The following is a 16,563-nucleotide window of genomic DNA, read 5'->3' on the forward strand; positions in this document are numbered from 1 at the left end:
CATTTTTGGGAAAGGACTTGGAATGTTTACTTAAGGCACCAGCTATCTGGTCTTTTCCTAGGACTGGCTGACTTCACTGGACATAGAAATTGCAGTGCTAAAATGGTAAAGTACTAGGTAAACAAGTTGGTGACACTAAAGTCACTCTACCATAGCAAATAAATCCAACTTTTATAAAGAAATTCTATTTCTATTTCATGGATAAATGTTGAAACTATTAAATTCTGAAATATTTTCCCAGATCTTTCAAATATTTATTACTTAATCAATGTGTTCATAAAAAAGGTATTTAAACTATGGTTTATTTTAGAGCATTAGTTTAGAATCATAAATTAGTATAATAATACATTAGTATAATAATAATGAATCATTAACATTTTATTTATTTATAATATATCTTATTCTATCTAGTTTAAGAATCTTCATGATTTTTGAAAATGTGGTGATGAAAATATGCTGTCAACAAGAGCCTCCATTTTATTTAAGGACAAAAAAACATAAACTGAAAAATAAAAATAAATATATATTTCATACAATTGATAACCAAAGAAATCAGGTTTACCTATGCTAAAGTCAAACAAAATAAATTTTAATAAAAATGGCTAAAAAGGCATTTATGGTATAGTGGTGAGTATAGTTGTCTTCCAAAAATGATTAAAAAGAAACTGTCATTATATATTGATAAAGGAATCAATTTATCAAAAACAGACATACATATTTTGTAAATATGCATGCACCAACATTGGAACACCTAAGTATATAAAGTAAACAATAACAGAAATAAAAGGAAAAACAAATAGCAACAAATTAATACTTGAGAAATTTAACACTCCAGTCTCAACAACAGATAGATCAGACAAAGAATAAATGAGGAAAAAGCATATTTGAGCAAAACTGTAGACCAAATTATCTAACAGATATAAACAGAATAATCCATCCAATAGTAGCAGAATGCACATTATTCAACATGCACATGGAAGATTTTCTAAGATAAATCATAGACTGAAGACAATCTCCACAAATTCAAGAAGAATGAAATTATAATAAGTGTGGATTGTCTAACACTTACTATTTTTATTGATCTCTTACAGTGCTGGGTGAAAATACTACTTAACAAAGATAATACCAGAATCATGTAGATCCTAGTTTATGAAAATTAGATGTCCATAATGGGTAGAACACCAGTTAGTGTACTACGTATAAATCAGAGCTAGTTCAATGCCTGTATATCAGTCAGGTAACCAGCAGGACTCAGTTTCATCTCTCCAATGTCCTGGTGTGTATGATAAATTAGTAAATCCTGTACAAATGCAGGATGTGGCATTTGAAGGGCTATCCCTGTCTTAGGGGAAAATGAGAGAACAAAATATCGAAAGACATGATCTTACTTTATGAGCACGCCTATGGCTTCTCTAAGTATTTAACAAATGAACTCACCAAACATGCTCACTATGTCAAGGTAAGTGCAAACTTTTAACCAAGAATTGTTAATGAGACAGAAACAACCAATAATCTGCCAATTTTCTTTCTCTGATCTATACAAATCTACCTTTGTCAACTAATAAAGAGGTCTCTTAAACTCAACTAAAACTAGAAATGGCCACAATAATAAAATCTGGTATGCTTCTTTTTGCATTTCATGTCTATCCTTTGGAGAGAATCTAACATCATTCTTATATTCACACTTTTGTGTTTAGCTGTATATATTCCCTAACCGTCTTCAGTTTGCAGAGCTATTTTTGTGTTAAAAGTAAATTATCTTGAAATTTCTATCCTTATTTTCTGTTTCTGGTTTAATAAGTTACTATTAAGGCAATTAGTAGCTTTAAACGTTTATTTTCACTTTTCTGGAGGGCAAAAGTCAGAAATCAGTTCCACTAGGTTGAAGTCAATGTTTCAGTTGGGCTGGTATTTTTGCAGCCTCTGAGAGGATAATCTGTTTCTTTGCCTTTTTCAGTTTCTAGTGGTGACCTGTAATCCTTGACTTGTGGGTTCTTTATGTACAAAGATAATCACTCTAAGGGGCCTCCCAGGTGGGGCAGGGGTCAAAGACATGGCACTATCAAGCCATCAGCAGCCACTGCATCACAAGTTCGTTCCCTGGCCTGCCAGGGAGCTAACCCACATAGCACTCAGACCTCTCTTGTCGCACAAGCTGCTCCCCTCAGCAGTGGATTTCAGTAGATCTGCCTGTTTGCTCCCTGCTTTGTCTCTGGTGAATACTCTGGCCTATACCCACACCTCTGGCCTATACCCCAGATCTTGCATGCATAAATAAATAAATCTTTAAAAAAAAGATCATAACTATAGACTCTGTTTATGTCATCATATCATTTTCTCTGTCTCTTTCTGTAACCATTTTATGAGAGAACCTCTGTCATTACATCAAGCCCATTTGGAAAATCTGGATATTTTTAGATCAATATATTTATCTCAATCACATCCTCAAAATCCCTTTCTTTACATAAGATAACACTTGTAGGTTCTGGGGATTAGGGCATAAGCAAATTTGGGGTGACATTATTCAGCTAACCATACTCTGATTACCCAGAAATTGTTCATGAGCAGTAACTTAAGTATATTTCACATCTACTTTTGATACCCTTTTTAGATACTCAGCTTTAGCATATTCACAGATATCATGGCACAGATTCCTGTTAATAAGCATCTTGGGAGGAATGTTGACATCTTAAATAGTTATTCTCACACAAATAACCTTACATTTTTACAGTTTCACCAATGATTTATTCTTAAATTTTAAACCTCAAGCAATTTTTAAAATATTTTTTCTGTTTAATTATTAAAGAAAACATATTATCTTTGATTTATCTAAATCATTTGAAGTGTTTATATTTATTCCTTTAAGTACAGGTATTTCGTCCACTCACAAGAATTGCACGAACTTAGAAGTATACTCCCAATTTAAGCTGCTTTAATTCATCACTTGATATAAAAATTCTGCTGAAAGTAAACAAGAAAACTGATAAAAGATATGCTTTCAACTCTCACCATTATTAGTCTTATAAATGAATAATAGTATCAAATCATATCAAAGTGGAAAATGTGAGAGAATCTTTTGAATATATTTCTCATTTAAAAACTCTTTAAATTTCTCCCTATGACATAACTAGTATAAATTATTGTAGTCAAACTAAAAGTACATGGAATTACAAAGTACTACTCATTGGAAATCAGCTAATTTAAATATCTTGCATATGGAATTTATACTGACATAAGCAATAGTCCCTGAGTATTTCTACTTTTGTCCTAGAACTACTATTAAGACACACCTATAAAGGTGTTCCACACAAAGTCCTTGACATATAACAGAAGCTGTATAGTAGCTTTAATTTCTATTAATCCATAAATATTGGAATATCTGTTGCTGATTACAGCTTATTCCCTACAAAGGTATAGTCAAGAGGACTCGGATAATACTGAAATTGACCATAAGAGAAGTTTCTTTCACAATTTGTGACTAAAAGTTGTTGAGAATTACTTAAGTGTGAATCCTAGGAAATTGCATCTTCTTGGGTCCTTTGAAAAATGTCTTCCAAGGTAGTATATGTTTCTGTTTGCTTATTTAAAATATCATAGTGATTTAAATGATTAAAATATATTGAAGAAATAGAATGAAGAGTAATATGTGCATAAAAAAACTTGAAAGTCAACAAACTCTAGTAAAGAGTCTATTCTCTTTCAAACACTACTTTAGGCAAGAGTCAATTTTCTCACCAAGTATCTGAACAAGAGCAGGATAAATTAGCCAAGGCTTAGGTAGACTAAGAAGCCATTAAGAACTAGGTCTATGGAAGAGAAGGGAGAATAGAGGAAAGACTATTTCTGAGTTAGAAACATGGATCAGGAGATTATTGAAATATGCCCTGATCATATGGCATTGCTGAAGCTACTTCAAGGAATTCAATAACTGTTTAATTTATATATTTTATATTTAATAAATCTGGAAACCTGGTCCTGTTTTTCCCCCTAGTTACAAAGTAGAAAGAGTGTGTTTTTTAATCACACTGGTTTCTGCTACTTAACACAACTTTTTATCCAAATGGCCTACTCTGTGTGTGTGTGTGTGTGTGTGTGTTGTGTGTATACACAGTGTATATAGCTGAGGAGAGTTTGTTATCAAGAAGTATTTATTTCTTTTTCTGAACTGGATTGTACCTAATCTGTTCCCCCAAAAGAAGGGAATTAACAGGAAAGCAGTACGATACAAGCAACTATCAATATGTACTGCCCTAACACTAAGATGCAGGGCTTACATACACCAGTAAAAGAATTTTTAGTCAAGAATTATCTTACAGGTAGCCTCGTTTGATGAGGTAAGAAACATCTTTTTTTTTTTTTAACTTTGAGGTTCTTAAATTTTTCATAAAGTCAGTTTTTCAAGTATAGCCCCTTAAGAGTTTAGTTACATAAATCTTAAAATTTGTGTGTGTGTGTGTGTATCAGAGAGAAATGTTCTGTTCAGATTTTTTGCTGCTGCAACTAAAATTTAAAAACTCTAAATCCTACCCCAAATGCAAATTGTACTCATATGGGATTCTAATTTGAGTTTTACTTCTTTTAGTGTGAGCTTGCATAAGTCACGCTTGTTGAAAATAATTGTAAAAAAAAAACACACAGAAGATTTAACTAGAGGATGGAAATAGAGGAGAAAAATAAAGCAGATGGTAAAGTTAAACTAGATGAGTTTTAAATTTTGTTTTCTGTTGGTTCTCCAACGAAGTCTTATAGGAGATTTTTAAAATGAGAGAAAATGTAAACTGAATATTTGTATCTATATTCCTAGGCCTGCTGTAAAATAAGGGAACCAATGGAGCTATGTATAAAGCTCTTGTGGCATTTCTTTTTGATGGAATAAGAACCAGAAGTCAACAATTCTAAGTGATAACAACAGGAAATAAAAAAATATTTGGATAGACACAAACAAGAAATTGTGGTTCTAACTATGTGTATCTTCTATTAAAAATGAAATGAAATTTTCTTGTGAATCACTGACAGTCTAAGAAAAGAAATTCTGAATCATTGCTAGGAGACAATGTAAATAGTTTTCAAATACATAGTGCTTGTGCTTTATGTTATAACATCAATCATATTTTTCAATTTTGTGACTGCTATTTATTTCTATAAATACAAAAATGACAATAAGATTTTTTTTTGCCATGAGCTCTTAATTTCCTCAATGATTTATTCTTATGTGGCAGTTATTAAAAATCTGACTCATTCAATAGGAAAGTAACAATTGCATTATCATGGGGCCCATTTATATTATTAATATTGAGCATACAATTGACATTGTGAATGTGTTTTATTAGAAATTCCTCATCACAGTTTCAATGAGAAAGTTCAGCATCCTTATGCCACTTTAATTATAAAGAAAATGAGTTTAAAATAGGGAAATTTAACTTATGATGAAGAGCATGACTTAGAATTAATAAGGTTCTAACCTATAGTTTTTTTCTAACCCTAATATTGTCCAGTCTTATAGTCATCATGGGATACATTTTATTCTTTATATTACTTCAAGTAAATGCATATTCAAAAGAAATACATTATTTTTTCTAAATATAAATTTAGTCTAATTATATCAACATGAGTGTTAAATGTAACACCTACAGGAAGCAGGATGGATGCTCACAGTGCCTGTACAAGTACAAGCCCAAATCCATGAGCAATCCTGAAGTTTGTCAGTGGACATTGTGGATATTCATAAGCACTCTTCCCCTTTAGATATGTATTCCTGGGAACACTTGTGTCATCACAAAAGTGTGTGATCATACTCTGGAGTGCCCTGTAAGTAAACAGAAACACTGGTCCATATCTGATCATAACTAATGGATAATCCCTCAAATAGGACCATGGAGATACATGTGGTTCCATATATACAAACATATATATATATACACATACATATGTAAATATATGAATATATTTCTCTGACTTAGATTAATAAAACATTTGAAATGCAGACTGCCTGAAGCTGTTGTATTTTGAAGTGCTAAATTACCTTGCCATGTATTAAATTACTTACTCTGAATCTTCCAATTATATTGAAACATCATCCTTCATTCAGACAGTTGATGCTGTGCAGTCTTCAGTGGTCAATTACTTTCTCACAGTTTTTTCCAGTAAATCTTGACATACAACTGTAAATATATCAGAATAAATAAGAAAAGGCACAATTTAAATATTTTCACAAAAGTCTTTAACAGTCTGACAGAGATAATAATGCTTTGTTTAAATTATATACAATAGCTATTACTTATGACATTTCCATTCATTAATTTATCTGTGCAAACTTCTTTATTAGGAAGGGGGAAATTATTTACTCATTTAGAGGGCAGTAAAGTAATATAATTTTTTTATTGAATGGTCTTAATATTATCTTTTGAGAATTAAAAGAATAAAGTCACTTTAGCCTAAACAAATATTGAACAATTAAATATGTTGAAGAAACCTATTGATATAGATGAGACTGCTTTTGAATTGTAAAAAAAAAATGACAAGTGATATTTTTAATGCTGAGTAGAACCATCAAATGCTTATATGCTGATGATGTGCTAGCAAAAGATAATGATGACAGATATAGTGTAAAGAGTTACAGTGGACAATAATGTATGATCTTAGTTGGTTAATTATAGTTTTGGGTTTGTTGTCATTTAACATTTTTTATGAAGCAATCTTGTAGTGTGATTGCCTGGAAGAAAGTTTTGTGATTGTAATGCAAGTGCCTGACTTGAAGTTTTGATTACAAAGGTATCTTTTTCAAAAAAAAAAAAATCCATTTTGAATAAATGTATTGCTGCCTGTAATGACACAGCTACTAACTCTTCAATGGACAAGAAACCAGGCAGCCCCACCATGAAGTTCACTCTTTAGATTGAGTGACCCAGATAACTGAACCCTTGGATGACCACACTTTTCCTTTCCTGCTCCTTAACCTTCCTCTTGTTTTAAATTCACCAATATAAAGTATACCTGTGAAAACCTAGGCACCCTACTCTTAACCCAGGTAAAGGCAGAACCCTAATCCCTCCTCCTATTTCCTGCAGAGATGTTGCTGTGTGGGCCTGGACATGAGTACACGTTAGCACCTATGACTCATAAACTCATGATTAGTTTCCTGAAGGCTGTTACTAAGGTGTCTTGTGACCATAATGGAACAATGTCTAGTTCAGTAGCAATACTGCCCCTGCATTGGGGAAATGTGTGTGTGTGGGCTAACCAGTAAGAGTAAGAGTCTAGCTTAATGTTCTGTGTTTTCTAGCCAATAGTATAACTGAGTCAGATAGGAAGCACATTTGAATTCCAATCCACTAAGGTTCATTAGCAGTGATCAGTAAAATGCTAAAGAACTCATACTTGTATTCTGGCTTCCTTTGATCTCATTTTCAAAAATGTGTAATAAAAACTCCTGTACTAAAAATCACATTTAATGAACTTCCTATTATAAAGTAAATGGTGCACCAAATTAAATGGCCATATGCCTCTCTAAAGTAAACACCAGAGATTTTAAGTTCCCAAAATAATATTTCTTAATGCAAAGTATTTACAAGCTGATTTGATAATGGAATGAACTCTGCCAGATATTGGTTATTTTAAATTACCTACGAGAATGCAGGATAATTTCATGAAAAATGGAATCAAAGGCCATGTTATCATAGTTCAACTGAAATAGCATCAATAAAACACTAGTAATTTACCTTTCCTGCTGTTCGAGACATAGGTTTTTTTGGTTTTTGTTTGTTTTACATTGAGCATTGAATCATCACACCCATTTTTTTTTTTTACCATGTGCCAGTCACTAGATACATACACACAATTTTCTTATTTTATTTTATCATTCACTTTTTCCCCCTTTTTTAAAAAGATTCATTTATTCATGCATATAAGAACTGGGGTATGGGATGCACGGGAGGGTGAGAGGATTCACCAGAGACAGAGCAGTGAGCAGAACAGGCAGATGGACCGAAAGCACTGCTGAGGGGAGCAGAGCGTGAGACAGGAAAGGTCTGCCACACAATGTGGGTATCTCCCTGGCCGGCCAGGAACTGAACCTGCGCTGCCAAGGCTGCGGACAGCTTCACAGTGCTGCGCTCAACCTGCTGCACCACCTGGGAGGCCCTAGCATTCAATTTTTATAAACAGCATGCAACCTAGATTATAAATACTGTGTTATAAATTAAGAAATATGTTTAGAGAAACAAAGTTAGTTGTTTAAGTCATAATACTAGTGTTAGAGATGATATTAAGTACACTCTAACTTAAATATATTTAGTCTCTATACATTGGAGAAACCTGTTGATATATTTATCTTCTTACTCTCATTTTGAGATCCTACTAGAGATCCAAAAATCACTTTGTTAAGAGAGGTGTCATTCCCACCCTTTTCTACTAAGGGTAGATGCTGGTGGAAAAAAGTTAACACTAGAATATTCTCAAATGTTGGTGAGTTATTATGTCTCAATTTTCATTTTGAGTGAAAATTAATTAAATCGGCCAACACTTGCTAATGATATTTTCATAACTTTAATTTGCATTATTGTGGAGTCTGGTTTCTGGAGAGAAAGGTCAAAATTGGGAATTAAATGAAGAGAAAATATTCAGGCATTAATGAGATCAGAGCAACAGGTTGCTGGATGAATATCAGGCAGAGGCAACTGCTGATAGAGGTACTTCTAAATGAAGGAGGGTTTCACTGATCATGAAAAATTGAGCCAAATTGTTAGCACTCTAACTTCATACTAGGAAGGAAACCCCCAAACACCATCTCTGACACTTGTGACGGGGAGGTTTAATCCATAGGCAGGGGAGACAATAATGAAAAAATCTTCCTGTTAAGTTATAGGCAGTCAACACCCCACACCTCAACTCGTACTATGGCTTGACATCCTACAGGGATTTCTGGATTTCATCCACAAAGAAAATGACATTCTATCAACTCAGCCTACAGTCAGAGAAAGAGAAAACTTAAACACTACTTTTGTGACTTAAGAATTTAAGATTCATGTCATCGGCCGAAACATGCATAGAGCTGTAAGGGATTAAGCTAAGCTAAGTAAATCAGAAGACAAAGGTAATACCAGATGGTGTCACTTGTATGGGGAATATAGAAAAACCAAACAAAGGGTCAGATAAGACAAACTTTTAAACCAATTCTTGAAAGCTGACCACAGATCCGAGGCACCAAGAGGGAGAGAGCTATTTCAAATTTAAAAACATAAACCACAATAGTCTAATGCATTCCCTATGACATTGCAATAGAGGTATGTGTTAAACATAACTTTTTTCCAGGACATTTACAGTGACACATACTTTTATTCTAAATATAGCATTAGTGATAAATTACACTGTATTTCATGTCAAGAGAAAATACTACAATTAGCATGACCAGAGTCATTTGTTTAAAAGATCATGAGAGAAATATTCTCTGGAAAGTATAATTAAGAAATCAAGATAGAACACAAATATACAAAAGTAAAAATGCATAAGGGAATGTGAACACAAAGGGAGGCAAATAATTCAATCTACTCCTCTGTGCAAACACACAAAAAATAGGTAATAAAACATGAGTTTCTAAAATTAAGTGAAAATAAGAATAAATGAAATAAACAAAATTCTTGTGGGAATTAACGCTAAAATATTTTGAGTTTACACGTAGAGTTATGAAATAAGACATGGTATAAGACAAGGATATCCACTGTTACCACTACTATACAATATAGTATTGGAAGTTCTAGCTAGAATAATTAGGCAAGATAAAGATACAAAAGGGATCCAAATTGTGAAAGAAGTAAAGCTATCATAATATATAAAGAGATAGTATATAGCTAGAACCCTAAAAAAAAACACAGGAAAAATAATTTAAACAAGACAAATATACATAAATTTCCTCTGTTGAACACTTTTAGGCTAAGAACAAACTCATTTTAGCAACTTCAAGGTCTCCAGGAGAAATTGTGGTCAAAGAAGTTAGTAGTTTTAAATATGGGAAGAAGTGAGAACAATGCCTTTCAGGTCACCATGTCCCTAGAATAGCTAGGTATAGTTATATCATTGGGAAAACCTAACTTTTATAATAAACATGAAAATGCCAGGAAATGGTAAGTATTTCTGTGACACTGGTTAGTAAGAAGGACCTAAATTATTCTGATAAACATTTTTTAGATAAAAATTTTAGTGGTAAAAAGGGGATAATATATTAAGAGCAGAGAGGGTCAGCGAAGTAAGGGAATATAATGGAGATAAAATATTTTAGTGGAAAAGCTAGGATGAAAGAAAACCTGTATTTACCCTCTTCTCCCTTTTCTTCCTGAAATATTTCACTATTACTCTGATAAAACCTCTCCATAATTGTGTTACATTTTGTCAATTAACCAATATTCATTAGACAATCAGTTTCACTCTACTGAGAATACTCAAAACTTTATTTGGTGGCTCATGGAATACATGATATTGATTTCAGTGAGAAGTGGCAAGTTCTTTTAGGGACTAAGCATTGAATAGAATTGAGTAATGAAGTCAACACCAGAACAAAATTCCATCAACAACATTTTGGTGAATGTTTCTTATAATACAGATATATTGTTATGTATTAAGTTTGTTATTTCTAAATTATAAATAAAATTAAATTAAAAATCAGTGAACCTAAATGGTTAGTACATTTACAATGAAATTTGTTTTCTATTTTTTCCTAAATCATATTATTATTATTGAGGTAACAATGGTTTACAAAATTGCCTATGATTCAAGGGCACACAGATACATACTTCTTCAGATGTATAACACTAAAACACCCATAACCCTTTCAAAATATCCAAGGAAGCATGCATTTAATTAAATTAAAAAGCACAAGCATAGTAACATTGGAAAGTCACTTGCAGGAACCTATTAAAGTAATGCATTTTAAACAGTGGAATAACCTCTCCAAAATATAAAAAAAAAAAAATGAAAATTAACATTATTTGATTTTTTTTGAAAAGCTAGTTTCAAAGAAAAAATGTCAACATTGCCATTTTTGATAGGGAATATATTCTTGTTTCAAGTTTTCAAGTTGCTGAAATAGCTCTTCCAAACTCTACACTATTCTAGGAAATAGAAAGTTATAAAGAAACCCCAAATAGTTTTCTCTGACTCTGTTATCTTGAAAAGCTCTCATCATTTCTATGAAGACTAGGCAGTTTGGGGTATCCCACCCAGGGTTTGAATTGTAAATTGTAAATGAGCTTTATTTTTTTTTCCTCAAATAAAGCATTGTGGTTCACATTTCTCTTCTCTGCTTAATCATGTATAGATGGAGATTCTGATGCAGTTACTACAATCAATTTCAACTCTATCACATACCTATCCCACTTCTTATTTTTATTTGGAAAAATATTTGAAGCCAATAATGATATATTGTTACAATAGAAGTTTTGCAATACCACTGTATTACTCTGAATTATACAGGCATAGAGAACTGTATAATTTTGAGACACCTCATTTTATCAATTTACCTTTTTTTTGTATAAACTTGATGACTGTCACTGCTTGAATTACAAGACAAAATGATCCATACTCCATAGTTATTTAAAATTTACAGTTATTGAACCAAATATCTGCATTTTGGTCATTAAAATTTACATGCTATTTCAGTTCAAGAATATAGAAAATCAGTATTGAAAATATCGAAACAGGAAATTCTCTGCCTTGATACATGTAAGCTTTGGGGTAGAGAAAGTCATCAATGCATAAAAATAGGACATAGTGATAAATTCTATAATGCCAATAAAAGAAAATCAGGTTAAATTGGAAAGTGTAATTGAGAACAGGTATTTTCAGAATGTCAAGAACATCGGGAAAGACATCTTTGAGGAGATGCTTTTGAACAAAACCCTTAATGATATGAACATCAAGTTCTTTCTTTCAGGTAGGAAATCAACAAAAGCACAGGTCTGAAATAGGGGATGCTTGAGGTATTCAAGAAAAACTCAAGACCAAAGTGGCAGGAATTGAATAATCAAAGAGAATACAGGATATAGTGAATAGCTAGGTAAGAACAAAATATGCCCCTTACCTTAGATGCATTTAAAATACTTTGAATTTTATTTGAATGTTATGGAAACTCACTGATTATTAATGGAAATAGAGTAACATGATTTCAAAACATATATACTAGTGAGGACAAGAGATGGCAAGAAAGCAAACCACTTCAAATTTGCTTTATTTGTAACTTTCACAACTACAGACCAATTATAATTAATCATTTTCTATTTAACCCAATCATGTATAAGGTAATATATTGATTCTATTCTCTCTCTCTCTCTCTGTCTATATATATATATATATATATATATATATATATATATATATATATATATGAATATAGGGGAACCAAATAAGACATCAGTGTAAAAAAATAATAACAGTACAAAACACGACAAAGCAAAAACAGACAATTATAAATCAGAGACATCCTGCAGGGGAGGCAGAGGGAGAGGGTTCAGGGGGAGGGAGGGAGGAGCACAGTGGACTGAGGTGATGGTGCACGGGTGCCTTGGGGAAGGAAATTCTATAGGGACTCAACCTGAGGGGGTGGAGGGAAGCAAATTATTGTTTTAAAAAATTAAAATTTAAAAAAGATTAAAAAAATATATGCCCATAACTGAAGTACTTCTTACTATGTCCTCATTTTTATCCTGGCTCAAGTCACTGACATCTCCTATCTAAATCACTACATTAGGTCATAATAGGTTTCTTTGCATGTATCTATGCTTCTTTGCATTTTTTAAATATAAAACACAAATCATCTTTTAAAATTATAATCAAGATAATAGCAGTCATGTAGCAGCAACACTGCAATGTTTCTTATTTACTGTAAAAATCAAAGACATTAAAATGGCAAATACCATTTTACAACTGTCTGCATTTGTTCTAATCTATGGTTTCCTCTTTCATCCTTACTACTTCCCCCTTCCTTTTTTTAGTCCACTTTTACTGACCTAATAAGCATGCTATGAATAGTCCAGGGAGTTTTCATTGTTTCCTATCTACTACGCTATGGACATTTTTCTCCTTAGCAGCATCATGTCACTGAACTCACTGCCAAAACACTAGATTTCTAAATGAGTTTCTCAATTCACTATTCTGCATGTACTTCAAAGAAAGACCAAAGCAAGGAGGTCAAGTGGGAGGCTACTGTACTGTTTCAAATGATAATTATTGGTGTTTTAAATAAGGGTGTTAGCTTTGTATTTGCTCATATCCATGGCATGTATTTATGGGAGAGTTAAAGCATTTGCTGATGAATAAGATTGGGATGAGAGGGGCCTCCCTGGTAGTGCAAGAGGTTAACATGCAGCACTATGAAGCTATCTGCAGCCACTCCAGCACGAGTTCAATCCCCAGTCAGGGAGGTGAACCACATGGCACAGCAGACCTCTCCTGTCTGCCCGCTGATCCCCTCAGCAGTGTATTTCAGTCAATCTGCCTGTTCTGTTTCCTACTTTGTCTCTGGTGGATCCTCTCACCCCCTTCACCTCTGGCCTGCACCCCAGCTCTTGTATGTATAAATAGATAAATCTTAAAAAAAAATCAGGGTGAGAGAGATCAGAAGTGAATCTAAAAACCAGCAACAGATGCTGGTTTCTGGCTTATCCTGGGATTTAAAATCAATCATTAATTTAGAATTTATTAAGTTTAAGTTGTCATTTCAGGTACATATGAAAATGGATATAGGTTTATACCTTGTGATGCAGACAGAAATAAACAGTTGTTTTCAGGTTAATAGAAGAAAGGAAAAGAGAGATAGAGAGTTTGAGAGTGGATATACATGTATGCTTTGTTAAAAGGAAAACAAGGACCTCCTGAGGGTAATGGACAGAGGAAAGCAAATGCAACCAAGTAAGTAGAAGTGTCTTTTGGTTGCAGAAAAGTATTACAAATATTTTTGGTGTTTGAGTAAATGAGTGACTGAGTGGTGATCAGAGAGTGGGAATACTTAGATCAAGCTGTTAAAAAGTGTGTAATTAAATGTCATTACAAATTACAAAATGTGACCACGGGGAATGAGTCAAGATTAGAAGGAGGGAAAGATCATTTTAAATTTATTTTCAAGGGATTTAAGCAACTGACATGGGTGGATTGTCAAAATGGACATCTAAGTCATCAAAGGACTGACAAAAGTGGTAGCGAAGAAAGGATGGCAAGACAGATGCTAAAGTCTTTGGTGGGGATGGGTAGGAACTGAGAAAAGAGAACATTTTTGAAAAAGAGCCACATGAGAGAGAAACAGAATTAGTGAGAAAATGGTATGTCTGAACTCATATACTAAAAATGGAGAGGCTTTTCAAGAGAAGGAAGAAAAATGATCTATATATGCAACACAGGCAAGGTCATCTATTCATTTCCTTACCAGTGGTACACAGGCCATGCAAAAATGAACAGTAGTCAGGTAGCATGATTACACTTCAGTTAGAAAAAGAAAAGGAATAAACAAAAGAGATTATAGTGTTAGAGAATTTAACATGGAAAATATGAGATCTGAGGGCACAGTGGAAGAGAATCGCATTTTAAGAAATCCTTCCACAAATATTTCACCAGCTCAAAATTACTCTGATACTAAAAGCATACAAAGATATCCCATAAAAAATAAAAGCACAGGGCAATATCACTGATGAACATAGATGCCAATATCCTCAACAAAACCTTAGCAAACAAAATTCAACAATGTATTAAAAGCATCATGTATAATTATCAAGTGGGGGGGGAGTTATTCCAGGAATGCAAGGGGGGTAAATATCCAAAACTAATCAATGTAATTCACCATATCAATAAAAGACAAAAATCATATGATCATTATCAATAGACGTAGAGTAAACATTTAAGATTAAACATCCATTTATAATTTAGTACCTTCAAAAACGGGGATAGTTGTGATATATTTCAACACAATAAAGACCATACATGACAAATTCACATTAATAATAAAATACCTAGGATTAAACTTAACAAAGGCAATGAAGGAATTGTACAATGAAAACTATTAGACATTGTTAAAAGAAATAGAGGAAGACACACGCACACACACACACACACACATTCATACACACAACAGAAATGCAGTCTTGCTCCTAAATTGGAAGAATTAACATTGTAAAAATGACCATTATACCCAAAGCAACATGCAGGTTCAATATAGACTCGTCAAAGTTTCTATGTCATTCATCAAAGAGAAAAATATGTAAACAATGAAATTCAAATGGAAGCACAAAAGACACTGAGTAGCCAAGGCAATCATGACAAAATAGAATTATAGTATCACACTCTTAGATTTTAAACTATACTACCAATCTACAGTAATCAAAACAGCATGATGTGTTAATAAACATAAACACAGCTCAATGAATTAGAACTGAGAGAACATAAATAAACCACACTTATATGGACAGTTAGTGTGAGAAAAAGGAGCCAAAGGTATCACTGGAGTAAAGAATGTGTTTTCAACAAACACTGAGGGAAAAATTTACAACCTTGTGCAAAAGTATGATTCTAGAACACTATGTTACATCATACCAAAAAATTAACCCACAACGGATAAAATACTTGGAGATGTAATACCTGAAACCACCAAATACATAAAATACTCCATAACATTGGCTTCCATGATGTCTTTATGGGTTGATCTCTAATGTCAAGTGAAACAAAAGATATATAAACAAATGATGTATAAATCAAACTAAAGTGTTTCCACAATGAAAGAAACTACATTAAAGCAAAAAGGATACCCTGCTGAAAGGGAGACTATATTTGCACACCATATGCCTGACAAGGGGCTAATATCCAAAATCTATAAAGAATGAATTCATAATACTCAACAAAAAATAAACAAAGAATCCAATTAAAAAAAAAAAGGAGTGTTAAAAAGATACTTCTCCAGACAAAACATACAGATGGCCTACAGGTATATGAAAATGTTCATTATCACTTAAAATCAGCGAAATACAAATCAAAACCACAATGAAATATCATTTCAATCCCCATGATATGTCCTACATCAAAAAGCCTAGAGATACCAAATACTAGTGAACTTGAGGAGAAAAAGACAGGTTTATACACTGTTGGTGGGAATGTAGAATATTCCAGCTCCTACAGAAAGCAATACAGAGGTACCTAACTGAAGAATACAAAAACACTAATTTGAATGGATAAATATATTCCTATGTTCATTGCACAAATATTTATAATTGTGAAGTTATGGAAATATCCAAAGTACCCAAGGACAGATGAACAGACTAGGGATACATGGCATATATGAAAAATGGAGTATTACTACTCAGCTATAAATAAGATATACTTTTGCCACCTGCAACAAATGGATGGAACAGGAGGGTATAATGCTAAGGAAAATGAATCATAAGGAGAAAGATGGTTTCATTTTATGTGTAATACAGAGAAACAAAACAAATGGTCAGACAGAACCAAACCCAAAACAAACTAGAATTCTCACAAAACAAACTAGAATTCAGGTTACCAATGTGATATTGGGAGGACGAACCAGGTATAGAAGGA

The 16,563-nt window shown here is 32.9% G+C and overlaps 1 pseudogene; it reads right to left on the reverse strand.

The window, feature by feature from the left end:
* Positions 1–2,911: 2,911 nt before the first annotated feature.
* The window catches only part of LOC119251453 (protein eyes shut homolog), a 97,522-nt pseudogene continuing 83,870 nt past the window's right edge, over positions 2,912–16,563 (reverse strand).

This window comes from Talpa occidentalis, unplaced genomic scaffold, assembly GCF_014898055.3.
Source record: "Talpa occidentalis isolate TD23 unplaced genomic scaffold, MPIMG_talOcc4v2.1 talOcc4.2, whole genome shotgun sequence".
Lineage (NCBI taxonomy): Eukaryota > Metazoa > Chordata > Mammalia > Eulipotyphla > Talpidae > Talpa > Talpa occidentalis.